General features: G+C 44.2%; 2 long non-coding RNA genes across 4 annotated transcripts; one reads left to right on the forward strand and one right to left on the reverse strand.

The window, feature by feature from the left end:
* Positions 1-26,401, forward strand: LOC116284319 (uncharacterized). Of its 3 annotated transcripts, XR_012061846.1 has the most exons (5): positions 1-261; positions 1,671-1,818; positions 19,025-19,221; positions 21,548-21,732; positions 22,898-26,401. It is a non-coding gene; the product is annotated as an uncharacterized lncRNA (long non-coding RNA). The 3 variants fall into 3 exon arrangements; XR_012061845.1 differs by lacking the exon at positions 22,898-26,401 and having other exon boundaries at positions 5-261; positions 21,548-21,974; XR_004194068.2 differs by lacking the exons at positions 19,025-19,221; positions 22,898-26,401 and having other exon boundaries at positions 10-261; positions 21,548-21,974.
* On the reverse strand, positions 18,606-27,630 carry LOC107033742 (uncharacterized). Its single transcript, XR_012061844.1, has 5 exons — positions 27,450-27,630; positions 26,776-26,882; positions 21,786-22,701; positions 20,305-20,442; positions 18,606-20,093 (listed from the first exon to the last, which is right to left on the reverse strand). It is a non-coding gene; the product is annotated as an uncharacterized lncRNA (long non-coding RNA).
* Positions 27,631-27,794: the final 164 nt, after the last annotated feature.

Genomic DNA, 27,794 nt, shown 5'->3' on the forward strand with positions numbered 1-27,794 from the left:
TTACGACACTTGGACACCCAGCGCTGTGAGCAGGACAACTGCGCCTGCTCCGGAGAGCTCCGCCCCAGCGAGCTCCGCCCCAGCCCCGCTAACCCTATAAATTTGCCTGCGGGGGACTACATGTGTTCTAGATTGAGAATTTGGGCTTGTTCTTTCATCAAAGAATGAAGCTTTCCTTTGCTTCTGGACCAAACTTGATCTTGCTCACTTGACTCGAAGGATACCAGGTGGGAGGGCTCTTGATGGGGCCTGACTCAAAAGGTGGGTGACAGATGGTTTTCCATTGGTCACTATTACAGTGCAGTTTGGCATTTAAAAATACCTGTTTACCAAATGGAATGGTGCCTGGGGGAAGGCCTCGTGAATATTCACGTGCTTTTGTTTTTGTTTTTTTTTTCTATTTTCATTATCATTATTGGCTCATTCGATCTGTTGCTCTCTTGGCCCTGACCCCATGGGAAGTGTTTTGAGGGCAAATATACTCCCTAATTCCTTCCTTGAGGTCCCCCAACCGCAGTAAGACACTGAGCATAAGGTGGGCACTCCGTGGAGGAGGACAGGTGCAATACCCCCATGGCTAGTAGCTGATTGCTATAGCTTCTTTTTTTTTTTTTAATTAAAAAAATTTTTTAAATTGAAGTACAGTCAGTTTACAATGTGTCAGTTTCTGGGATACAGCATAATGTTTCAGTCATATACTTACATATATATCCTTATCATATTCTTTTTCATTATAGATTACTACAAGGTATTGAATATAGTTCACTGTGCTATAGAGAAGATACTTGTTCTAGCATCTTAAAAACATCGCACAGTGTGTAGTTTTTTTTAAATTAAGAAGTAGGTCATTGAGATAACTATATTTATATTATTTAAACATTTTATTATGCATACATACATTTGATAATGTGTATATATCATAAATGTATAGCTCGATGGATTTTCACACCTGAATAAGCCCGAGTAAAGAACAACCAGATGCAGACATAGAATATTCTAGCATCCTAGAAACCTCTCTTGTACTCCCTGACACTCTGTACATTGGTTTCTATTTGGCTTTGTTTTGTTCTGTTTCGCTTTGTGGTCCTTGTAGTTGCTTTTCTTTTTTTTTTTTTTCCTTTTCTTTTTCCGATTCAACTTTAGCAAATATAATCTTACCTATCGCCTTCGGAGAGCAAGCCCTCCTCGTTGTCACTTGCTGGTTCAGGGCACCCTGGGCCCATCAGGGGGGCTGCTGATGCAAGAAGGCAAAATTTTAACAATAACAAAAAATTAACTCATTTACAAGAGCTGATGAGATGCAGTTGGAGGCTAAGAACATCTACAGGAATGTTGTCCTTCTAACCTCTTAGTGCAGACCTCCGTGGGAGAAAATTTATATTTGGCCTTATATGGTTCTGAATTTAGTAGTCAATCATACATTCATTTCATTTTCATTCATGCATTTCATCCAACACGTATTTTGACTGATTGCTTCCTACAGGTATTAGACCATTTTGCATGCTGGAGAGCGAGCAGGAGTCAAAATCAATAAAGCCCCTGCCCCCAGGCACAGACCAGCAAATGGATAAGAAACGCGTATTGCATGTCAAAAGGATGCGGTGCTACCTAGAACAATGAGGTGGGGTGAGGGGAGAGGGAACGCCAGCAAGTGGCTCTGTTTTCTGCAGGCAGTCAGAGGAGGCTCTCATACAAGGAAGACCTTTAGAAGACAGTGTGGGGCCACACTGGGGAAGAGCATTCCAGGAAGAGAACCCAGCAAGGCACAGGCTCTGAGGCTAGAGCTCCTGGACGTAATGGTTGGAGCCTGGGCTTGAGGTTAGTTTTGTTTTTTTGTTTTGTGTGTACGTGTGTGTGTTTTTTATTGGGTCTAATTAATGGCTGGGATTTCTCCTTCTCCGGAGAGGGGGAGGGTGAAATATGACATCGGGATGTTCTAGGCATGCCTTCAGTGTGAAAGCACAAAGGGAAAAAACTATGCTTCGTTTTGGGGGCTCAAGTATATTTCACTGCATGGGTGGAGAGGCGTATGGTGGCGGTGGGGAGGGTGGGGTTCTTAGAGTTGTTGTGGAGATTTTGTTCGCTCTGAGGAAAATAGGGAGCCATGGGAGGCTTGGGAGCATCACATTTACATGACCTGGACTAGATTACAAAGATCAGTCTGACTGCTATTGAGATATTTATAGGGGGTAAGAATGGAATCAGGAAAACCATTTTGGAGGCCAGTACAACAATCCAGAGGAGAAAAGATATATGTCTTTTTGGTTTTTTTTCCCCAGTTATTTATTATTGTTTAACAAACCACCCCAAAATTTGTGGCTTAAAACATCAGTAGTTTATTATTTCTCATGGTTCTGGGGGCTGCCTGGCAGTTCTTTTGCTTCACAAGTATCAGCTGGGTCCTGTTTTCCTCCATCTTTGCCTGCCTGGCAATTTTTCTTTTTGCTGTTTGCCAATATGCATTTGACCTTGTTGAGTGTGGGTGTTTTTATGTTGTTTCCATGAATATTCTCAAGCTTTGTTCTGGGATGCAGTTAAACGACCCGGAAATAGTTTGATCCTTTCAGGTCTTGCTTTTAAGATCTGTTAGGCAGGATCAGAGCAGCAGTTAGCATCCGGGGCTAATTATTCCCTACTACTGAAGCAAGACCCTTCTGAGTGTTCTGCCCATTGCTGGGGAATTAGGAGGTCGTCCAGTCTGGCTCTGTGAGCCCCAGTATGGTTCCCTCTAATCTAGTGGTGGTTCTCTCCGAAGCCTCGTGACGTTTCTCCTGGTGGGTGTGCTGACCAGCAGTCAGCTGAGGACCTCAGGTGGGTCCTTGGCAGATCTCTGGAGTTCTCTCTCTCTGGCCCCCTCTTCTCTCTGGTACCCAGCCTGCTGAACCCTAATTGCCTCAGCCTCCAAACCTCTCAGCTCCATCTCTTCAACTCAGAGAGCCCACCCTGCTCCTCCTGGGTTCTCTCTCCCCAAACATGTTGACTTTGAGATGCCTCTTAACCATCCCAGTGGAGATTCCTTGAAATGTTGTCTAGAAGAGGTCCCTTACAACGCCCCGTACTTCTCTTGTTTGAGATGAGTCAGAGAGACTCAGGTGGGTCTCCTCTGGAACGGAACGTTTCCTGTCAAGTGATGGCCTTCATACTTCAGATCTGACTTTGGGCTCACACTGGCAACTGTGACTTCTTAAATTATTTCAAATACTAGGTCGATGAGCTTCAAACCTTAGCTTTGTGTCTTCCCTGTTCGGTAAAAGAAAACAATACATTGATGATTCTGGTTATCCCTTACTTTAAATGCACGTGGAAGAGACTTTACTTCTGACTAACGGACTGCAGTGCTATCTGTTAGCAGTAGTAGCCGAAGTACTGCCATTGGTGAGTGATATGCTCTTAAAAACATTGGTTAGAAATTATTTACGATAGTCTTATAATAATATTACTCTCACTTGCCGCCTTCTGCATTAGCCAAGACTCTTACTTGCAAATCACAGAAGTCCACCTCAAACTAGCTTAAGCAAAACTCCTAAGAGAAATCCCTTTATAAAGAATTTATAGGCTCACATAGTTCAAAAGCTTAAGAGGTAGGGAGGCAGGACCTGATTCAATAAAGTCTTTAGATCTCTGTCTCTGTCTCTGTCTCTGTCTCTGTCTCTCTCTCTCTTTTCTTTCTCTCTCCCTCTTGGTTCTGCCTGCCTTGTCCTCTCCATTCTCAGTCTAGTGGGACTAAGATTTTGTTGGCCTTAAGCTTTTGATCTGAGAGAAATAGAGAACACTTTCCTCGTTGTCGTTGGGAAAAGTCCTGTGGGCAAGGAGATCCCAGCTGGCCAGGACTGGGTCCTGTGCCTGTCTTTGGTGTGGGATCAGAGGACAGGCCCCCAGGATGATGGGACTGGAGCAGGAGTCCTGTGCAGCAAGGTTCCTCACCCCCAGCCGCATTGATATTCTGGGCTGTGTCATTCCTTGCTGTGGGGCCGCCTGTGTGTCACTACGTTTAACAGTACCCTCGGCCTCGATCCACTAGACGCCAGTACTAACCCCTACCCACCCGCCCATTGTGACAACCAGAAGTACCCCCAGCTGTTGCTAGATGTCCCCCTGGCAGGCAAAATCACCCCCACATCTATGCAGTGAGAGTAGTTTTCTACAGGAAGAGATGCTGGCTGGGAAAATAGGCCTGAGACCCGTTCCAGGGTGTTTTCTGAACAGAACAGAAGGAGGTGGGCCGGTTGTTGGCATCTGATACTGTGCTGTGAACCACTGCAGTGCTTACAAGTTAGTGCAGTGCTCTGATTCTTACAAAATAATTTTGTGTCCAGGTTCAGAAAAATTGCGGGATACCTGTGAAAATGTGAGCAATGCAGGAATGTTATAGCATAAACAGAAAAAAACCCCTCTGGTGTCATGATAAGGAATGTAAACTAAGACTAAAATACCAAGGTCCGCTCTGGCTCAGCCTAGTGTTAGGTGCGTGATCTTCCTTAAATGATTCAGCCTCCTTTAATCCTTGGCTTTCTTCAATATAAAAGATGATTAATGGTACCAGACAAAACAATTAATAATAGATGTGAAAGTCCCGGATAAACTCTAAATGGCATGAAAACTAGAGGTATTACTTAAACATACTCTTGTATTAATTGAACATGGTAGCTACTGGAGTGACTTCTGAGTTTTTAGACTAGTCCACCCAGATGTTGTCTCTGGGTTGTGTATTCTGTAGCTGTGAATCATTGTATATATTTTTTAAATTTATGTATTTAGTGGGAGGAGGTAATTAGATTTATTTGTTATTTTTTTTTTTAATGGAGATACTGGGGATCAAACTCAGGACCTTGTGCATGCTAAGTATGCGCTCTACCACTTGAGCTACACCTTCCCCCACATTGTATTGGTTTTCTTCTTGTCCTCTCTCTTCCTCCCTCCTTTCCTTCCTCCTCTCTTCGTTTTGGTTGACTGATGTAGAGATGTCAGTGTTGAGATGTCGAAGTTATAAGAAAGAGGATGATTACTTTTACTTTCTAGTATGTTCCAAGAGGCAGAAGAGTTGCTTACCTGGTTAATTACCAATCTCTTCTATTCCTGCTGTTTAAAAAGAAAAAAACAAAAAACAATAGGAAAGAAAAACATTCTCAGCTCACTGAGCTAACTGGTGGGTGAGAGTTCTAGGAACGATACTACCTTTATGAAGGCAGACAGTATGTCCCAACAGAACATGCTGTGTTACGTTTTCAGCTTTCTGGCTCTGTTCCACTTTGGTAATAACCCAACCGGTTAATTCAGTGGGATTGAAGCTTCCGGTCTTTGTCTGAGCAAATCAGAAATTGCCAGAAAATGTTTGAACAAATTGTGGAACCGAGTCGTAGTCAAGGGTAGACTATATCCCAGAAACAAACGAATGACCTAATCCCGTTTCAGATGCAGGGGCGAAGTGATTCATCTCTTAAAAGGGACTTATAGCCAGTGTTTACTTCCCAAGTGAAAAGAGAGAAAATTTGCTTCTTGATCTAAACCAGTTGTAGGAAAATTTCAGAGTGTCACCTTTTGGAGCAAACATGGTTTGACGTTTGGATTAGATTCACCATTTATTATGCAGGACTGTCTTTAGAGTTTTGGGTTAAGAATGCTGTGTTTGTTCCTTTTCTGTTTGTAGAGACAGGCTTTCCTGGGTGATTTCTCTTGTGATCACTATTAGTGGATGGTGTTTTCATATTCTTGCTTCAAATCTAGCAATTGCTGAAATGAACACACAGATTTTTCGGCCAGTCAAATAACTCCTAAAAGATGCTTTCTTCTCTGCAGGAAGCTTTGGAAACTTCCAGACAAAATGCAGCATCAAGTCAGAGACCACACTAATAATCATCACGATTTACATGTGAATAGTATGAACTACAGGAAATCAGAGCGAGAGACCACATGAGCCGTGCGCGCATGCGCACACACACACGCACACACGGAAGAAATTTTTATTATGTGCTTGGCTAGGAGTCTCTGAATGTTTATAGTCTGGGAACGGATACTGCGAAAGTCTTTCTGTTGTTAGGGAGGGCCCACGTTCCCACCCCACACCCTCATCTACAACCTTGGCTTTGGAGTCAGAACAGCACTCTTTCTCTACTTAATAGGACTAGGAGAGATGTGTTTTTTTCCTCTTGGCATATTTCTACAACTGGAAATCAAGGAAGCAAAGAGGCTGATTAATCGCTTTCTAGCTGAGCACGTTAATCTTTCTGGGCCCTTTGGGGTTTCCTTTTTTAGCAGAGGAGGTAATTAGATTTCTTTATGTATTTTTAAATTAACTTTTTATTTTATTTTTTAGTGGAGGTACTGGGGACTGAACCCAGGACCTTGTGCTTACTAAGCACACACTCTACCGATGAGCTATACACTTGTCCACCTTGGAGTTTCTTTTATCCTTATTCTTTTTGACTGGAGAGCTAATCATATATACCTGTGGGTTCTGCCGACACAGGAATCGTGGGCAAGTTAGAAATGAGATATACCAGTGTGTGGTGTGGGGAAAAGGAGGAGTTAATCTGTGTTTCCAAATCAGCCCTCAAACCCACGTGGCTGTCCATTCATGGCGCATAGATTTCCTTATTCCAACTGCTTTCAAGTTTTGAAGGGCCAACATACAGAAATACTAACATAAATCATTCTTCCTATTCAAGGGTAACTGGGAGCTCTGGCCACAACCTAATTTTTAAAAGTGTAACATATTATTGATTAGAACAAAATTAATGCGTCCCTAAATAATGTCTCAAATGCATGAGTCAGTCTCAGGAACTGACCATTAAGCCACTGGCCATGCGTCAATTTTTAAGAATCACTAGGAAAGGGAAACAGTTTGAGAAAACAAAGGAAATACTGTGTTTTCTTTTTTTCTTTTTTGTCCTTGTGGGGAATGAGAAGAGACAGAGTCTTTGATTCATGTACGGCCAAGATCTAGGAATAAAACAAATACAGTAGAACTCTTTCCTAAGTGGTAGGCACGGTCCTCATTCCCACGTTTAGGGATCTGGTCTACATCAGGATTTTAGTGTGTGGGGCTTGTTGTCAACAACACAGTGTGATCTGGGTATGCATACTTAAGGTTCACTCAATATGAAAGCAAAAACTTTGAAATAACTTATTTTACTGGATTTGAATCCACTGAACACAGCACTTGAGTCAGTCATGTACACAGTCTCATTGTTCCATTATCAAACACAGCGTCCATTGTCAAGTTTAATTAAAATACAATGAACCTGTGGCAACCGTAGATGACGGAATCTGTCAACCAGTAAACAGCTCTCTGATCGCGCACACCTGACATTTTAAGGGCTTCCTGATGATCAAAGTTCAACCACGTTTTATAGCTTCAGCAGTTGCACTGCTTCGATTTGTTTATTTTCATTTCCCCTGGGCAGAACTCTCTAATCTGGGCTTAAGTTTTTATACTGTACTTTTGAGAGGGGCTCAAATTACCCTACTTTAGTAATAGCAATACTCTTCCACGGGAGATTTTAGACATGGCTCTGCCCACTTGAAACAGACTGCTGTGCATTTACTCTGTAGATACAGGAAACAGTTGTTGTTTGGAACTGAACTAGGCCCTTGAGGGACGTGAAGCTCTGGTGGTGGTCCCCCCCCAACCCCCATCATCAGACATGAGTTTTGTTTTATCAGAATTAAATAAAAATGGATGATGTGGTTGCAAATAGAGACAGGGAAGGGAAAATCTATTTGTAAGATATTTACTACTTGTGCCCAAATAAGATTGTTCTCTGATTGTTTGCTGACTGTTTGTAAGAGAAAATCATTATTCCTGGCTCCTAAGTTTAGAAGTCATTCATACCAGGAGGAACAAAATATTTCAACTGTTTTTATTCCCTCAGTTTTCCTATGAGTATTCTTTCAATATTTTGGCTAATAATACAATGAAAGAACAGGCTTATCTAAGCAGTCTTTTCCTAGAAAAATCCAGATTTAACTACTACTTTGGATAATCAAATATTACTTCCTCAGAAGGGGGCATTCCATGAACAGCCTTTATGAAGTATTGCCAGAGTCCCCCCTCCCATCTCTCTGCATTTTCTTGCCCTGCTTCACTCCTCTTCAAAGCAGTCGTCAATACAAGCTATTATATTACCACTTGTATGCATCCACTAGCTTAGAAACCCCTCGGACAGCACCACCCAAGAGAAATACGATGCGAGCCACACAGGACATTTAAGATTTTCTAGGGAATACATTCTAAAGGTAAAAAGAAACAGGCAAGATTAATTATGACAGTGTTACCAACCCAGGCCCTTGGACTCTTTAATCCATAGAAATTGATAAGGGGCCAGATGAGAATTCCTGCAACACTTTACTGGGGCTTGTGCTACAGCACGAGGGAGCAAAACCAAACAGGTGCCCTCACTCACTCCCTGAGAGGAGCCCCGTGGGTCCGTAACTGGGGTAACAACAGGGGCAGGTGCTGGATTGGGCAGGAGGGGTGGCTTAGGTGGTCTGTGCACCCCCTTGGTGGTGCCGTGTGCAGGGATCACGCACAGTGCCCTGCTTTAGCTCCTGGCACCTCAGAGATGGCAGTTGGTTTGTGGCCTTTATGTATCCTGTTGTTCATAATAGGTTGCGTGCAGTTACTTTTAGTCCCTTAGAGTTTCTTTATATCCTGTTGCTCAGGGAGACGTTAGTCCAAGTGCAAACACTGTGGTAGAGGGTCCCGGTTCCCAGCCTATCTCAACAGTATGTTTTATTAAATGCAATACATCCATAATATTATCATTTCAACATCAAATCGATATAAAATGATTGCTAATGAGATAGTTTAGATTTATTTTTTGGACTAAGTCTTCAAAATCTGCTGTCTGTTTTATACTCCCAGCACATCTCAGTCCCAAGTGGCCACCTCTCCAGTGCTCAGTGGCCTTGTGCGGCTGCTGTGTTGGGCTGTGTGGCTCTAGAATATACTCTCCAGGTTGTTAGTGACTTTGTTCGCTTTTTTATTTATTTGCTTAGAAAGTAAATACTAAGCACATATTAAGTGCATAGTAAATAGTCAAATAGCAAATGAATATTAAAATTATACAGACCACAATTATTTAGCCAGACGTCTGTGGATCAGATGTCATCCAGCATATTCCAATGCCTCAGGTTTTCTCTTTCTCCTAACATTTCCCTCCTGCCTACTACTCTAAGAGTATCAAAATGCAAGAAATGTCTCTGTGACCATTTATTCCACCAGTGACCTACTTTTGCTGGGGAGAGTCAAACGCTATATCCTGTGGTGACACTCTCTGCCCACACACCCCGCAGAATGGGCTCATTAAAGCCCCATTCCTGCTTGCTTTCTCCCCTCTTAGTTCTGTGCTCCCTCTGTTTAAATCAGTTCTCGAGCTGCCTAATCAGCACTGGTTCAAGACGTCTTAAAAAAGATCACACACCCCTTGGTATTGGGGCGGCACCTCCTTACCTCCTCTTCCTCTGTCAAGTCCGGTAAATAAAAAATGCATTTGGCACCTTCTTTGTGCCAGATCCCATTGAAGGAGGCACCGCACGTACACCTCAGGCAAGCGTAGACACTGGCCCTGCCTTTGAAGAACTTTCAGTCCCGGGGAGGCGGGGAGACAACAGTCATTACAATGAGGACACAGGAGAGTGTGGTGGGAAAGGCATGGGCTCTGGAAAAAGACAGGATTCGAATCTTGGGGCTGCCACTCACTAGGCACGTGGGCTTGGGCTGATCACAACATATTTCTTTGCCTTAGCTTTGTCATCTGTAAAATGGAACTAATGGAAGTATGTACCACATAGGGTTGTTGTGAGGATTAAACTGTTTTACTGTTGTTGTGCACTTTGTTCTTTGCAGATATTGCATTTTTTTGTTGTTGTTTTTGGTTTTTTCCCAAATGGAAGGTTTAAGGCAACCCTGCATCAAGCCTGTCTAGTGGTGCCTTTTTTCCGACAGCTTTTGCTCACTTCGTGTCCCCGTGTCACAATTTTGGTAATTCGGTGATTGTTGCAATATTTCAGACTCTTTCCTGTTTGTATTCATTATGGTGGTCTGTGACCAGCGACCTCTGCTGTTACTACTATGACTTGCTGAAGGCTCAGATGATGGTTAGCATTTTTTGGGAATTAAGTGTTTTTTAATTAAGGTATGTACATTGCTTTTTTAGACAGAATGCGATCGCACACTTACTGGACTACAGTGTGGTGCAAATATAACTTTCATATGCGCTGGGAAACACACTAATTCATGTGACTTGCTTTGTTGCCGTATTTGCTTTATTCCGGCGAGCTGGAACTGAACAGGCAGTATTTCCGAGGTGCCTGGAGATATCTTCATTGCACCATTATACTCTTGTAAAGAGGTGGCCTGGGATCGTTGCCAGCTATGATTAAGAGACATGCATAGCTAATATATTAGACTTACTAGAAGAGTGTCTGGCATCAGTGTGTAGTAAATTCTATAATAAGTAAATAAATGTTAGCTGTCATTATCTATATTGGAGGAAGATGGCCCTTTTGAGAGAATTCAGGGGACACAGCAGCCCTGACAGTGAAGTCAGGTGACATTTCCTGGAGGAAACTTCATCACCAGTGAAGTCTGGGGAGTAGTTTAAGGGGGAGGGAACAACATTTGTAAAGGCCTGGAAGCAAGTGCTCTGATGGCAGTTTGAGGAACAGAAATAAGTTAAAACTGCCTAAAACACAAGCCCAAAGGCCTCGGAGGGCCGGATAGAAAACATTTTAGGGTGAACCGTATGAAACTTGACGCTCAACCATTTTCAAACTATAAAAATGGCAGTTGTATGTGGTTTAGCCTAATAGCTCAGCTAAACAGAGCTAGCTATGCGTTAAAAAACCAAACCATAAACCAATACAAGAGCGAGCTCCTTGATAACACAGCATGTCATGGGGATACACACCGGATCTCGCTGGGACACCTGCTGCCCCTGGCCTGGGAGGGCTTGTGGGGAAGAGGACAGTGTGCAAAGGTGACCTGGGTGCATGGCCGGCTACAGGTGCCCCGTGGGATTACATGTGCTGGGCGGTGCCTATTTTAAAAGAAAAGTCCAAAAAGTGAACTTTCACAGGTTGTCTTTTGATTTTAAGAGGTTAACTCAAATTTTGGGAGGTGGGCATAGTAGGAACCAAAGTATTTGTCAGCTGAACGTGGCTCCTTAACTACTAGCTTCTAACCTTTGGCCTGAGATTAGATGGGAGGTGGCAGGAACGAGGCTGGACTTCCAAGTCAAGGTGATCATTTAGGAGGGCCTTACTGAATGTCTTCCCCACTTTCCCTTACCCTGCCTGCTGCTCTCCTCATTCAAAGTCATTTTCTTCTGAAGCCTTACAGTTGCTTCCCACCCTACTTAGAATCACATTTAGATTTTCCACCTGGTTTATCAGACTCCACCTGACTTGCCACCTCTCAACTTCCCCTGCACGGTGCTCCAACTACACTTAATTTTGTTTTTTTAATTTCTAAAACCCACCAAGCTCATTTTGGCCTCAGGGCCTTTGCACAAGCTGTTCTGTCTGCTTGAGATACTTCTGTCTTAGATCGTCCCAGGGTTGGCTCTTTTCTCATTTAGGGGTCAGCTTAAATGTCACGTCCTCAAAGAGGCTATGTTGGGATCTGAGGACTCGCCAGGAGGACTCCCAGGACCCAGCACGGCCATGATTTACTACAGTGAAAAGATACAAAGAAAAGTCAGCCAAGAGAAAAGCCGTGTGGGGTGAAGTCTAGGGGATCCCAGAAGCAAGCTTCCGGGGTCCTCTCCCAGCAGTGGGAGGCAGAGCCGGCTTAATTTCACCCTCAGTGAGGAGTGACATCCTGTGTGGAGTACTGTCCAACCACAGAAACTTACTAGAGACCCAGTGCCCAGGGTTTCCAGTGGGGGCTGGTTAAGGCAGCACCCTGTGCCTAACAGGTACCCAGGTTCCAGATCCCCAGGAAAAAAACAAGTGTGTGTCACAAGCCACCTTTAGGCACAGCGAGCCATTCTCATTGGGACTCAGTGGGGGATTCTCCTGAAACTAAGGTCCCAGAGGCAGCCCAGGGCCAGCGTGCACACAGGCCTCTGTCAGGACAGCAGTCTCCGCCCTGCCAAGTGAACCCTTCTGCTCCGAGGGCTTTTCTAAGCTCGCCACCTGAAGTTACTGTCCTGAGTCACTCCTTCACGTATAATCTTGTCTCATTTTCTCCTGTGTCCTTGCTAGGACCCAGTGTTATCCCATTTATTTCTTGGCTTACCTGTGGACTGTCTCCCATGTCAGGATGTGAACTTCCTGAGAGAGAGAGCATGCTCGTGTCCACAGCAGTGCCTGACTTGGGCAGCCAGCGAGTAGTCACTGGATGGACGGATGGACAGATGGATGATTTTGCCTGTCCCGTTGCTCAAGGGCACGGCTTGCTTCTCCGTCTTTACTGTCCTAAGACTTGTCTTTCAGGCTTGTCCCTTTGGCCTGTAGGGGTTCTGTCCCAACGCCCGTGCCGAGCTGAGAGGCAGCTTTTGTGAGTGAGAACAGTTAGGTTTTATCCCGTCCCTGACCAGATTTCAACTTTCCAGGCTGAAGGCTTTCAGTGTATTTCTCAGCAGCATCCTAGCATCCCTCTGCCCTCAACCATCCCCTCCTCCCTCATCCCTTTGATCAATGGCATTATCCTGCTCTGGCTGAGTTGCTGACACACACTTTACAAGCACTGAAGCAGTAAAAGGCAGAACTTTGACCCTTACTCTGTCTAAAACTTCAAACTTTTCCTAAGAGATTCAGCTGAAGCCGTTTCTATGAAACTCATTCCTTCCTCCTTTCCTCTCCCCGCCCCTCCCCCCTCTTTTCTTCCCTCCTCCCTCCCATCGCTCCCTCCTTCCATCCTCCACCTTCTTTCCCACCCTTTCTTGAAACCCTCTGAGCCAGGCACCTTGCTGGGCCTGGGAGACAGGTGTGAACAAGACACACACCTGCGGTTTTCATCTTTTAAAATCTGGCTTTCAGATTCTGTGGGCATGGACACTAACAGGTAAGGAAACAGCAAGCCGACATCATTTTGCAGATGGTCCCAGAGGGGATGGAGCTGCTGAGGTTATAACTGCTGGGCCCTGCCCTGCACTGAAGGTAGGGCCACGCGTGTCTGGACTGGCCACGCGAGGGAGTAAAAATAACACCTCTTTCCGGCTGGGAAGCTTAAGCCAGCACAGCTGCCTGCGGCCTGCTTGGTCAGTCTGGGTCCAGAGCCCAGTTTCCCCACCGGAGAGGGGTGGTGCTTTCCCAGGCTGTGTGTGCAGTAGGCTGTGTGGCTGTGTTTCTTGCTTCTTTCAGTGGTGGCCCTAGAATTTGCAATATACACTTATGCACATACACATTTACACACACATATATATACATTTATAATTGATCCAAGTCCAACTTTCAAATAACACTACACCACTTCACAAGCAGTACAAGTACCTCGTAACATGCATAATCCTGATTGCTCCCCATCCCTTGCGTCATTGCTGTCATTCACTTCACTTATACATGAGCATGTATATACATACAGACACATCTATACATTGTTGCTGTTATTATTTTGAACAATCTGTTATCTGTTAAAGCAATTAAGAGTAAGAAAAATAAACATTCTTATTTTACCTTCACTTACTCCTTTTCTGATGCTCTTCTTTCTTGATGTAGCTCTGAGTGTCTGACCTATTTTCCTTCTCTCTAAAGAACTTCTTTTTACATGTCTTACCAGGCTGCTCTGCTGGCAACAAGTCTTCTCAATCTTAGGTTGTCTAAGAAAGTCTTTATTTCTCCTTCACTTTTGAAGGATAATTTTGCCTGGGACAGAATTCTTAGGTGTTTTGTTTTGTTTTTGTTTTCTCCCCTCTCAAACCCAGTATTTCCCTCTACTATTTTTGCTTGCTTGGTTTCTGAGAATGCAGATGTCTTTCTAATCTTTGTCCCTTAGTCAGGTGATTTTCCCTCTGACTTCCTTCAGGGATTTTTTTTTTCTTTGTTTTGGTTTTCTGCAGTTTAAATATGATATGCCTAGAGGTGGTTCTCCATAGAAATATGATGTAGCCTGGACATAGGCACTGATCCTGTTTGATGTCTCTGGGCTTCCTGGATCTGTGGTTCAGTGTCTGACATTGATTTGGGGGCAATTCCCTTCATTAGGGTTCAGATATTTCTTCTGTTGCATTTTCTCTTTCTTCTCCTTACCCCCTCCACACGTTCCCCCTTTTGCAGTTCTCCCGCAGTCCTCAGACATTCCATTCTGGTTTGTTTTGGTCTTCATTCTCTATGGTTTTTGGTCTATGAGGCTCCTATTGATACATTCTCAAGCTCAGAGATTCTTCCGTCAGCCATATCCTGTCTACTGGTGAACCAATTAAAGACATTCTTCATTTCTGTTAGTGGTTTTTTTTATCTCTAGCATTTCTTTTTAATTATTTCTCAGAATTTCTAACTGCATACAAGACCCATCTGTTCTTACACGCAGTCTACCCACTGAAGTCCTTAGCATCGCTTAATCATAGTTGCCTTCAATTCCCAGTCTGAGAAGTCCACCATCCTGACCACATCTGAGTCTGCTTCTGATGCATACTCTCTCTGCAAACTGTCTTTTTTGCTTTTTAGTATGCCTTGTAATTTTTTTTTTTTTTTTTTTTTTTTTTACTAATAGCCTGACTTGATGTGCCAGGTAAAAGGAACTGCTGTAGGTGCTTAGTGATGTGGTGGTGAGGCGGGAGGGGAGGGGGAGCGTTGTGTGGTCCTCTGGTCCAGCCTCAGTCTGTTTTGTGAGCCTGACTCCTGCAAGTGCCTCTCAGTTCATCTTCCTCACACCCTTAGGTGGGGCGGGTGGCTGGAGTGGGCTTGAGTTGGCCATTTCTCTCTCTCCCTGTGGAAAGCTACAGGGACCTGAAGTTAGGTACTTTCCTTTCCCTATGCCAGTTAGGCTCTGATAAAATCCCAGCAGGTTAAGCCCTGCTTAAATAGTTTCTCCCGAGGGCAGGACTGGTTAAGGAGAACAGACTGCCCTGGCCTGGTTCAGCGCGGCCCCTTTTCCCTCCCCTGCTGAGAGCCCGAGGGAGCTTTTCACAGATATTCAGTGTGAGAAGCTGGTCAACTAAGACTCACAAGATGTGCCCCCCCCCAACTCCGTGGCTGGGTACCCCTGGAGCTTTTGAGTCTCAGATTTGTCCACATGAAGCTGCCCACAGTTCATCAATTTCAATTCTGGTTTCCCTACCCTGGCACTGGCTCCCGAGAAGATCGGTGGTCTAGTAAGTTGTGATTTTCTGTGTTCACCTGTCTGTCCCTCCAGTTTGGGGGCAGTGGTTTGCCCTGTGATCTCACTGTCTTGCTGATCTAAGAAGAGCATTAATTTTTCAGTTTGTTCAGGTTTTACCTGTTGCTATGAAAAAGTGGTGACTTCTAAGCGTCTTACATGCTGGACCAGAAACTGGAAGTCTGCTGCCAGTTTCAAGAACCAAAGAAGTCAAAAAAAATGTTGAGAATTTTTTTTAGGAGGCGGGGCATTTGTTGGGTTAGAAATAGAAACTTTAGACTTCTGCTGGAAGTTTCAAGGATGCCAGAAAAAGGTTTTTTGACTAATATTCTGGCCACATGTGGAAAATGGTGTTACTGCAAATCATGTGAGTCCTGGGAATAGTAAAAGGGGAGCTTGAAATCTGCTTCTGTCAATACTCCGTTGTGTGTTCTCAGGCCAGTCACTTCCCTTTTCTGAGATTCCTTTTCTTATCTGAAACTGAGTGTCAGGACATTTACCGGAAGCTGTCAAAGGGATTAGAGATAATTTGTGTAAAGTGCATAGCTGAAGGCATATTCCTGGTTATTTCATACATAACAGAAGAGAAATATTATAGATCCTTATAGACATGAAGTTTTTTCTTCCCTTTACTATGGAAAAAACCCTAAAAGAATGTCCACTTAATTCTCCAAGAACACAGGAAGCGATTCAGGGTTAACATAATACAAGCCACGCTAAAGAAGAGCATGTGGAAAAGCAAATCTGAGCAACATAGAAAGCACAGTTCATGATTTAAATCTGGTGGGAGATCCTGGGCACCTCTGGCAAAGTGTGAGAGGGTGAGCTTTTCCCCTTGGAGTCTCGTCTTCGCTGGGACGTTTTCCCCTTGAGGGAATCACTTTATAATATAGTAATAGACTAGGAAGAGAGAAATCTCTTGCTAAAGCAGTAAAGTAAATGGCCGGGCAGCAAATCTTAATCAGGTATCAGAAGCACCACTAAAAGAAAATTCTGTGTGCTACTAAGCTCCAGGCTCCTCTTTTGTGGCTAGGAGAATAAACTTAGATAAAACACAGAGGTACCCCCTCCCCCTTTAAAAAATCTCCAACTTCTGTTTCCTCCCACTTTGAGGGAAGTGATAGACTAAAATTAAGCGGTGGCTTCTCATTGCGGTTAGCAGCATACACTCGGAGCCAGTCTGTCCTGGATTTGCAGCCAGGCTGGCCACCACATGTCCTCATGTGACCGGGGGTGAATTAACCGACTTCTCCGAGCCTCCAGTTCTCACCTGTAAAATGGCAGTTGTTGAAAAAATGAAATATTGACAATCCTTGAAAAGAACCGAGCTCAGTGCTTGTGAAGGTTAGCCATCTCGATTTTCTAGCTGGTTTAGGACGTTTTCAAAGTCTGAATCCTTCTCTGGGAACAGTGACTCAGAAGGACCTTTGAAATTAAAGGAACGATTCAGAACACACTTTAAAAGCTGGGAAAAGTACGGAATTAGGGATGAGGAGGAGGAAGGAATCTTGCCACCTGGAAGAGAAACGGACATTGTCCTGTGGTTTTACTTTCCTAGACTCACTTCTGCTTCTAGTCTGTAAGTGGACAACGATGGAGAGAGATTGAGGAAGAGCAAAATGAAAGTAAAATTTTCCATTTTCAAGAAGGGGCCAGTAGAATAATGCAGCTTCCCGGTTCTGGGTAAGCCCGGAAATCAGCATGTGAGCAGAGGGCCGGGCGAGGTGCTGCCAGCAAAGCTCCTACAGCAGCGCCGGGCCCCAGCCCAGCCCCGTTTCATACTCTGCTGCTGCCACCACCCCGACACCCACGTTCCCAGGGGACACGCAACTGCCCTCAAGGGGGCCACACTGTTTCTTGATTTCTCAAAAATTATAGTCTTTTTACAGATCACACAAATATGCACAGTACATGAACAGATACACAGTGTATCTGTGGTATTAATGTATCGAGGGGGAGGTAATTAGAAAAAATGTCTAAAACTATTCCTTGGTGGGGGGATGCAAATGAACAACATGTTGAGTAACACTGGCTAACATAGCAGGGTGCGGGGGTGTAGATGTGGGGGAGAGGCAGGTGCCTAATAGAAGACTGAAAATGGAGGAGCTCAGCCGGCCGGAAGGTGGTGGTGGGGATGGGAGGAAGGATTTTATGTGTGCAGGAAGCTTGTTAAATAAAGTGAGAAATTTCCCCTGAGGAAGCAACATCACTCTCCCCGCTGCTGTGTCTTCCCGGTTTGGAAGGCTGTATTGTGTAAAGAGGAGACGGCAAGCATCTTGGAAATTCTGGCTCTGCTATTTATTTGCTGTGTGGCCTTGGGCGAACTACTGACTTCTCTGAGCCACATCTATAACCTGGGACTAGCAATGTGAGAGTCCGAGTGAAGTACCTGAGAAACAGCAGATGTTTGGTAAATGTGACGTCGTTTTCATACCATCCTCCTGGTCCTGTAAAACTGCAGATGCCCTGGTAGTAGTTGAAATTTTTAGGAAGAGAAATTAATTCCTTTGAGGTGAACTCCTCTACAGTGACATTTTATTCTGATTTTAGTCCCTCTCTCTCCTTTCTAGCCTTCTCTTCTAAAGCTCCGGTTCTTAATTTTCTTTTGAAATTTTCAATAATGTGCATTAGGGATGTGTTATTTGCCCCGTATCAAACGCATTATTTTATTTAATAAGACATCAGCCCTATTAAAACTAGCACTTGATATATCCGTTTTTTTTTTAATTTTAACCATTCTGATAGGTTTGTAGTCTCTCTACATAGTGACTCAAGATGTTGAACATTTTCTCATTTGCTTGTCATCAGTAAGTATTCTTTTATTCACGTCTGGTCAAATTTTTTTCCCACTTAAAAATATTAGGTGGTTTGTTTTCTTCTTATCTTAGAAAGTTTCTAAACAGACATTCTGGATACAGATCCTTGGTCATATATGTGATTTGCAAATATTTTCTTTTAGTCTGTGGTTCATCTTTTTATTGTCTCAACAGCGTCCTTCACAGAGCACATGTTTTAAATATTGATGTTGTCCAATGTATCAAAATTTTTGTCTGTGAGCAGAGGTTTTGGTGTTGCAGCTAATTTTTTTAGATTGAAGTATAGTCAGTTTACAATGTGTCAATTTCTGGTGTGCAGCATAATATTTCAGTCATACATATACAGACATATATTCCTTTTCATATTCTTTTTCATTATAGATTACTATAAGATACTGAATATAGTTCCCTGTGCTATACAGTATAAACTTGTTGTTTATCTATTTTATATATAGTAGTTAGTATCTGCAAATCTGGAACTCCCATTTTATCCCTTCCCACCTCCTCCCTCCAGTAACCATAAGTTTGTTTTCTATGACTGTGAGTCTGTTTCTGTTCTGTAAGTTCATTTGTGTCTTTTATTAAACACCACAAGCCAATCAAAATGCATCTGCAGACCATGTTCATCCTGTTGGCCCCACATTTGGGTGGGATTTTTAGACTAAAAGGAACCCCAGGGGACGTGGAAGCCATGGACATGTGCCTCTCGGGGCTCCCAGGGCAGGGGCTGTAATTGCCCGGGGGCCCGGATGCCTGCTCTGAAATCCACATTTGTGCTGAGCCCACGTCTCCTTCAGGTTACTCCTTTCCAGCGGCTGCTTGCGACCCGGGTACTAAAGCAGGCTCCCTTCTGGGAGGCATGGGCTTTGCCAGAACTCTCTTAGAACTGCGCCACAGTCTCAGACTCCCCCTACCCACCGGTTCTCTCTTCTTCTCTCCTCTGCAGGGGTCAGACCAGAGCTGCGGTCTCATTCCTCCCCTCTGGCTCCCTCCCCACGTTCCTGTCCTATGAGTTTCCCCCAGGAAATGTCTTGCGTGTTTTCCCCCAACTTGGCGTCTGCCGGTCTGCTCCTCAGAAGAACCAGCCTACTGCAAGGGGTCATTGCTTCAGGACCACGGCCTCACCTGCCATGCCTGATCCGGGTGAGGCCTGGGGTGAGCGGAAACCCCATCCCTGTTCATGAGGACAGTGTCTGTCTAATACTGATTGTTGCTGAGTAGAATGTGAGCCCAGGGTGGAACATCACAAGACTTTTAAGGAGAAAAACTACAGAAAATTACAATCCCCAATTTAACCCTTGTCTTTTATAGAAGAAGAAATTGAGGCAAGAAAGGGAAATGCCTTTTCTAAGACCACTGATGTAGTTGGGTGGCAAAATGTGGCCAGAGTCCAGAGATGCTAGCTCCTGATCCAGCTCTTTCCTTTCTTCCTCTTTATTATGGGTTGACTGGGTTGGTTTGTATTCGTTATCTTTTGCTGTGTAACAAAATATCCTCCCTGCCCATAGCAGCTTATAACAAGGCACAGTTATTTTCTCACGGTTTCTGTGGATGGGAATCTGGACCCTGCTTCACTGGGTCTCCCACAAGCCTGCATTCAAGGTGTCGGTGTAGTCTGAGGTCTCATCTGAAAGCCCAGCTGGAGAAGAATCTGCCTCCAAGTTCTTGTGGCTGTTGGTACATGGGCTTCCTCGAGGGCTGTTGGATTAAGGACCTCAGGTCTTTTCTTGCTGCTGATCAGAGGCCTCCCTCAGCTCTTTGCCACAGGAGGTTCCCAGCAGGGCCACTTGCTTCATCAAAGCGTACAAGCTGAGCAGATGATGGAATCTGTGAGCAAGGTGGACGTCCTGGTCCTCGGTCCCCTAATTACGAAGTGATGCTCCACCATGTCTGTCTGTTAGAAAGTCACCAGGCCAGCCCTCATCCCAGGGGACATGAAGACCGGGGGGCCACGTTCAAAGACCACAGGTCGTCCTTGGAAATTAGGGAACCGCCGGCTGTGTTCAGTCTTTCTCCTATAAACCAAGACACTACTTTTGAGGGGTGAGATCAGGCATCTATTTTAAAACAAAGTGCTGGTGTAGCCGCAGAACAGGCTTGAGAAGGGAGAACCAGGCCAGTGAGGACAAGAGGGGAAGTGGTCGCAGGGGACAGGGTGGGGTAGCAGAAATAACCTCCCAGCCAGGCCAGCAAAACCCTCTGCTCTCCACCCCCAGGCATCCTCACCGTGTTCTCTTTGCATTTTGTTCTCTGCCGTGGGTACAGAAAACAGATTGTTTTTTAGCAGAATTCAGGCCATTTTGCTTTTGCAGAGATCGTTTGCTGTCGGGTTATGACATATTCCTTCTAGTACCGAGAGCGCACCTAATTGTCGAGAAGAAATACCCAGATCAAAACAAAACTGTCTCCGTTGCATAGAGGGAGGAAATATGGCGCAATGATTACAATAATGGTAACCGTTAATACTCGTCGAGGGCTGGCTGGGCAGCCCACCGGGAGCCCAGCAGCTTTGCCCCATGGAGTCCCCAGAGCAGTTCTAGGAGGTTGTATTAATATTCTCTCCATCACATAGAGGAAGAAACTGAGGCTGAGAGAGACTGTGAGATCTCCCTAATGTCACAGCTAGATGGGGCTGGAGCAGGAACTGACCACCAGAGCATTTCCCAGACTTTATGCATTCATGTATAAACTGTCAGAGTTGCTGCCGTGTCCAGGACGATTTAGTCTACTATCACATACGGGACCCATTTTACTGTTCCCTCCCCGTCCGCTGCAGTGGTGCAGGCTCTGGGCGATGGCAGGGCTGAGTTTAACCCTGACCCTGCATCCTTATCTCTAAAATGGAAACTGAGATAATAGGAGTAATTGAGGAGGCACATTGTTGATGCCCCATATTTTCCTGAAGGGACCCTCAAGGAATGGGATCTTTATTAATTTCCTCTGAAAGATAAATCCATGGTTAGCATATTTCAACAGCATCACCAATATTAAAGAATCCCTCAGCACTTTCTATGGCCGCCCAGAAATCTGTAATTAAGTACTTGTTAAAACTGAAATGTGGATTGAATGTCCTAGAGTTTGAGGCAACATCAAGTAGTCTAGTTACTCTATCTGGAGCGAATACATTTGCTCAAGTGTTTCTGCTTACTAGTGGAAAACCACAGTGACAATGTAACATCATGATGAAGAGTCTAGATTTCAAGGTCAGTTAAATCTGGTTTTTCTTTCGGCTCGCTCCACTCATTGGCTTTGTGACCTTGGCTAACGAATCGTTCTCTGCTTCGATTTTATTAGATCAGTTGGGAATGCCTTCAGATGTAAGTGGCAGCCACCACCACAAAACCCTATGAGAGACTTAAGTTATCTTCCCCCTCACTTAAAAGGAAGTCCAGATGCAGGAAGTTATTGTTATGTTTCAGTGGCTTGAGAATGTCAGAGCTTTGCTATTCTTTCTTCTGTATGCTTCCAGGAAGACTCACCGCTTTCCTCTCAAGGCAAGGAAGACGGGCAGGTCGAACCAGGGACATCTTTTCCTTTGTGAGACAACGGACCTGCCCAGAAGTCTCACAGAGATCTCCTGCTCACGTCTCGCTGGCCTGAAGTGTGTCACGTGGCCAGGTTGCAGGGGAGCCCGGGAAGGGCTCCAGCGTGGAGGTGGGTGAGGGAGAAGGGGCTGTGGTGGGGATTAACTCAGATAATGCACATACCTGGGAAACGGAGGCGTGGTTCCAGCATCCTGCAGTGAGTGAGCATCAGCGACAGAGCAGAAACCTGGTTTTCTACCAGACTGGAAGCCCCATGAGGGGAGGGTTTTTCTTTCTCATTTATTGTTCTAGCTTGATGCCTAGAACACAGATCAATATAAGGTGCAGCTCAATAAATATTAGGTAAACGAATGGATGATGATAATTTGATACATTTATTTAATTTACTGTCATTCATCAATTTCTCAAAAAACGTTTATTCAGTGCCCATTGAACAAACATCAGAATGTGAATCATGAAGCCAGGACTCTTGTTGGTGTATTTATCTCTTGCTATGTAACAAACAACCCCAAAACTTAGCAGCTGAAAAGAACAGACACTTCTTGCCTCCCACACTTTGAGGTCAGGAGTCACTGAGAACAGTCTGGATGGATGGTTCTGGCTCAAGGCCTCTCGTAAGCAGTCACGATACAGTTGAGATGTTGGTCGAGGCTGCCAACATCTGCAGGCTTGACTGGCGTTGGAGGACCTGCGTCTAAGATGCACGCTCACATGGCTGTCGGCTGGAGGCCTCAGTTCCTCCCCATGTGGACTTTTCCATGATGCTGATGCCTTCCAGAGGGAAAGAGCAAGGAAGAAACTGCAGCGTATCTTAGGGCTAGTCTTGGATGTTGCCCAGTGTCATCTGCACGGGATTCTGCTCCTTAGAAACAAGTCCCGAGGTCCAGCCTGAACTCAAGGGGAGAGGACTCTGCCTTTCAAAGGCGTGTCAGCATGTGGACATGTGTTAAGGCCAAGTGTCTGTTCCATTCAGGGCTGTATTTCTAGCATCCAGATATGTCTGGCTCATCTGGTAGGTGCTTAATCAGAGCTCATTCCAAGTCGGTAGGCCTTGAAGATTTTACAATTTGAGGGCTCTCTAAGAAAAAGGACATAGTTATGAAAAAAGTTGTAAAAGTTAACATTTATTTCGAATAAGGAATACATTACAAATTACAAATTTTTTTTATTATAGTGTAGTCAGTTTATAATGTGTCAGTTTCTAGTGTACAGCATAATGTTTCAGTCATACATACACATACATATATTCGTTTTCATATTCTTTTTCATTATAGGTTACTACAAGATATTGAATGTAGTTCCCTGTGCTATACAGAAGAAAATTGTTTATTTTATATATAGTAGAATCTGCACATCTTGAACTCCCAGTTTATCCCTTCCCACCCCGTTTCCCCCCAGTAAGTATAAGTTTGTTTACTATGTCTGGTGAGTCTGTTTCTGTTTTGTAAATAAGTTCATTTGGTTTTGTTTTTTTAGATTGCACATATGAGTGATATCATATGGTATTTTTCTTTCTCTGTCTGACTTACTTCACTTAGAATAATAATCTCCAGGTCCATCCATGTTGCTGCAAATGACATTATTTCATTCTTTTTATGGCCGAGTAGTATTCCATTGTATAAATATACCACAGCTTCTTTATCCAGTCCTCTGTTGAGAGACATTTAGGTTGTTTCCATGTCTTGGCTATTGTACATAGTGCTGCTATGAACATTGGGGTGCATGTGTCTTTTCAAATTAGAGTTCCCTCCAGATACATACCCAGGAGTGGGATTGTGGGATCATATGGTAAGTCTATTTTTAGGGCAGTGATGAATCGCAAATACTCTGAATGATGACACCCATTGACTGGCTGCCACTCTCTTTGTAAAGATGGAGCATTCCTTTTATCTTTGCCAGTATTTCTCTTTCCTGGGTGATCATATCATTTGCTCCTCTTTAGCAGATTGTAACGGTCAATTTTATGTGTCAGCTTGACCAGATCATGGGTTGCCTGTAAACTGGTTAAATGTAATCTCTGGGAGTGTCTGTGAAGGTGTTTCCAGATGAAATTAGCGTTGGAATCAGTGGACCCCGTCAAACAGTGTGCCCTTCCCAGTATGGTGGCATCACCCTACCCAGGAGGGCCTGAAAGGAACAAAAAGGGCAAGGAGGGAAGGGGTCAGCCCTTCCTCACCCATTGTTTGAGCTGGAACATTGATTTTCCTGCCCTTGGTGCTCCTGTTTCTCAGGCCTGCGGACTTGGACTGAACTACAGCACAGGCTCTTGGGGCATCAGCCTGCAGACAGCAAACTGCAACTTTTCAGCCCCCTCATTGCATGAGCCCATTCCCTCATAATCTCTTCCTACACCTATACATCCTATTGACTCTGTTTTTCTGGAGAATCCCGATTAATAGGATGATTAAATAACCCAATAGCCTAGTCATTACTTTTATTCAAAATTACCTCTTGCTTTTACTGGTGTGACTTATATTTTGACAGAACCTACCCGAGTTCCAAGGTCGATGCGTCAAATATAATAAGAGATTACCTGCTCTGTTGGAAATGTACCCAGTGCGACTATCCCATGTGTCTAAACAGACATACGTGCCATTTGTGGAACTGTGAAATTTAAACTTCAGTGTCTGTACATACAGTCTTTTTGGAACACAGACACGTCATCCATTTTTTGTGTACAGCTGCTTTCACGCTACGGTATCAGAGCTGAGTCACTGTGAGGCAGCCCACATGGCCCCCGAAGCTTAAAATATTTACTGTTTGGTGCTTTACCAAGAAGTCTGTTGACCAGTGTCCTCCCACCCCCATGGCAATGAGACGCACTCACCCTGCTGGCCTCTGGAACTCAGCAATGGCCATTTTCCAGTCTCTAAAACACAGCAAGCCGTGTACTGCCTCAAGACCACCCGTCTGCTGAACTGTCTTCTCTCCCAGCCATGTTGCCATTTTGTGTCTGATCACATTCATCCTTGAGACAATTTCACCTACATTGAGAAGCCTTCTCTAGCTGCCTGTCTGAAAGTGTCTCCATTATTCTTAACCACTGTTTCCCTGTCCTTTTCAAACCTGGTCCTGCCCATGGTTTGTAATGACTGACTGCCTCCTTAGTTAAGGTTGCTGCCCCTTTTTACTCTGTGGACTCCCTGTCTGTATCTTACCAGGGTGGGTAAGCATGTGAGCTCTGAACCCAGACAGCCTAGGCTTCAGTCCTAGCTTTGTCAGTTACAAGTCGTGGAAGCTTGGGTGAGTCACTGATCCCCTTGGCTCAATTTTCTCACCTGCAAAATGGGGATAATCATAGTACCTAATACTGAACCTAGTACCACATTAAGTTTTGAGGATTCAGATAGTTGATGTAGATGAAGCACTAAGAACAGTACCTGGCCTCTGGTAAGTGCTTGCTAAGGGTTAGCTATTAATATTCAGTGCTGTGTCTTCAAGGTCAAGCACAGGAGTACAACTAGCATCTCCCTGAACACATTTTTGGAGTGAAGCGTTTGTGGAGTGAGCGCTTAATCTGGTGCTAAGTAAATAAATGAGTGCCTGAAGCCACTTAATCTTCAACCGTATGTTGCTACGTTTAAACATCACGAGCCCCTAGCAGCACTGTTTACAACAGCCAAGACATGGAAGCAACCTACATGCCCTACACGCCCACCTACAGACGACTGGATACGGAAGCCGTGGCATACAGGCACGACGCACTACTACCCAGCCGTAAAGAATGCAGCCGTGCCAGGTGCAGCAACACGGACGGACTGGAGATCGTCATACTAAGTGAAGTCAGTCGGACAGAGAAAGACAGATACCATATGATACCAGTTACATGTGGAACCTAAGAACGTGACACAGATGAACTTTCTTAACACAGAAAGACTCACAGACAGAACACAAACTTATGGTTCCCAAAGGGAAAAAGGGAAGAGGGATAAATTAGAAGTTTAAGATTAGCAGATATAAACTACTAGATATAAAATTAATAAGGCCCTAATGTAGAACACAGGAAGCTATATTCAGTATCTTGTAGTAACCTATAAATGAAAAAGAACCTGAAAAAGAATATATATATATAATTGAGTCACTATGCTGTACACCAGAAACTAACATTGTAAATCAACTACACTTTGATTTTAAAAAAATATAAATCAACTATACTTCAATAAAAAAATAAATTTAAAAAATATTATGGGCCTCAAGTTTGATTTAGTCCATGAAAGGCTATAATTAATCTTGATATACATAACAGTGTCAAATCAGTAAGGAAGGCGTTCAAAGCATCTTTTAAAAATGTTTTTTGTTTTGGTAATTTAGTATCTTGTCTTGGTATGCCCACAGACAGATTAAGACCCGTAAATGTTCTGGGGACTACACCAGTCAGCTATTGCCATAATAATGTCACGTAACAAATCACCCGAAGCTCAGGGGCTTAAAATAGTAATTATTTAATCTCACAAAAGCATCTACAACTTGGCTGGTTTTCAGATGATCTAGGCTGGGCTGGGCTTCAAGGTGTGGGTTGCAGCCAGGTCTGCTCTAGGTGTCTCTCATCCTCCTCAGATGAACAGGCATGTGCTTCCCAGGGCAACGTGGGACCCGCAAAAAGGGGAGACCCACGGTGCGAACGCCTTTCAAGGCTTTGCTTGCGCCCTGCAGGCTGACAGCCTATTAGCCAACAAAGTCACATGACCGAGCCCGGACTCAGTGGGGCAGGGAAGTATGTCCCATCCAAAGCAGGAGTGGGAGGGGAGTATTTCCTGCATCACACACACCATCCAGGACCTGTACCCAAATGAAAATAAAAAACTAAAATGAAAAATAAAATTGTTTTTCAGAGACAAAAGCATATCCATGTTGAAATCTAAAATAGCTTTTCTGGTCCTTCAAGTGTGCGTCTAGCTTTCATTTGGGGTTGGCCAGCACTGATGACTACTGTCTGTATCCTGGTGCCTTGCACACAGTAAGTAAGTGATAAAGTCTGTTGAAGGCAGTTGTTGAATTCTGTAAGTGTATGGAGACGGCATCAGTGCGCAATAGCTCTATTTGCTTTACGGAAATCCAGAGGCACTGAAGTTACTGCACGTTTCTACATCAAAGCTTCAAAAGGAGTTCTGGGGTGTGGAGGTGCACACAGCTTCTAACACTCCGTGCATACCTGGGAGGCCTCCACGCAAGTCGCCGCCTCTGGGTTTTCTGTTTGACTCCCCTGCAATGGAAACGAACTCACTTTCTCATCTGATGTTGCTCAAGGGAAATGCATGCCTGGAAAATAATCAACGGGGAGGAGAGGGTAGGCAAGCAAATAAACAGTCCAATGAATATAAGATAAAACGCAGACTAAAGCCAGCCTTCAGAACCTCACGTTTTCCTTTCATCCACTGTTTATTCGATAATTGCACAGTCAATTACAACGTGCATAACTGATTTTACAGACCCATTAGTCTATAAATATCTACAGCATATATGTATTTGTAGATAAGGAGGGTGGAGACAATCATGGCTGAACAAACATGTTCTGACACAGAAATAACTTTGCAAACACTATCCACTTCAGATTTTACCAATGCTAGTTTCTCCTGGCCCAGAACTCAGTGTTATGAATTTTGGTAATCGTAACTGCCTTTAAGTGAGAGCACAGCATATGCCTCGCATCAGGGTGAGAAATATCTATGTATGTATGATTTTTAAACCACATTACAGTCCTGCCATATTAAAACATCCCCATTGTACAGAAGGGAACACAGAGACTCAGTAAGTAGCCTGAGCCTGTATTTGAACTCAAACACACTTCACTAGAAAATAGGGCTGTTTTGAAAGCTGGCCACTTACCTGTGTACAGACAGGGCCACCCGAGGACCAAGGAGGCACACAGATATCCGGATGACTGTCACATCTTATATCTTGCAACAGGATTAACGTAACAGAACAGCCAGTGTGGGAAGCCACCCTGCAAATCTCTTTTTCTCTCTCCACCATTCTATTTTCCTTCAGTTGTGGAGTGCAGAGCTGCTTTTATTAGCTGACTAGACTAGGCGTGGTAAACATGTCACCTGGATTATCAGGTGCCTCTGGTTTGGAAATGTTCACTCTCAGAGCCATCAATGAAACTCAGAGATGACATCTGACAAGCTGGTGATAAAGCTTCAAGGAGCTCCCACTGGAAGAAGGGCTTAA

This window comes from Vicugna pacos, chromosome 19, assembly GCF_048564905.1.
Source record: "Vicugna pacos chromosome 19, VicPac4, whole genome shotgun sequence".
Classification (NCBI taxonomy): domain Eukaryota; kingdom Metazoa; phylum Chordata; class Mammalia; order Artiodactyla; family Camelidae; genus Vicugna; species Vicugna pacos.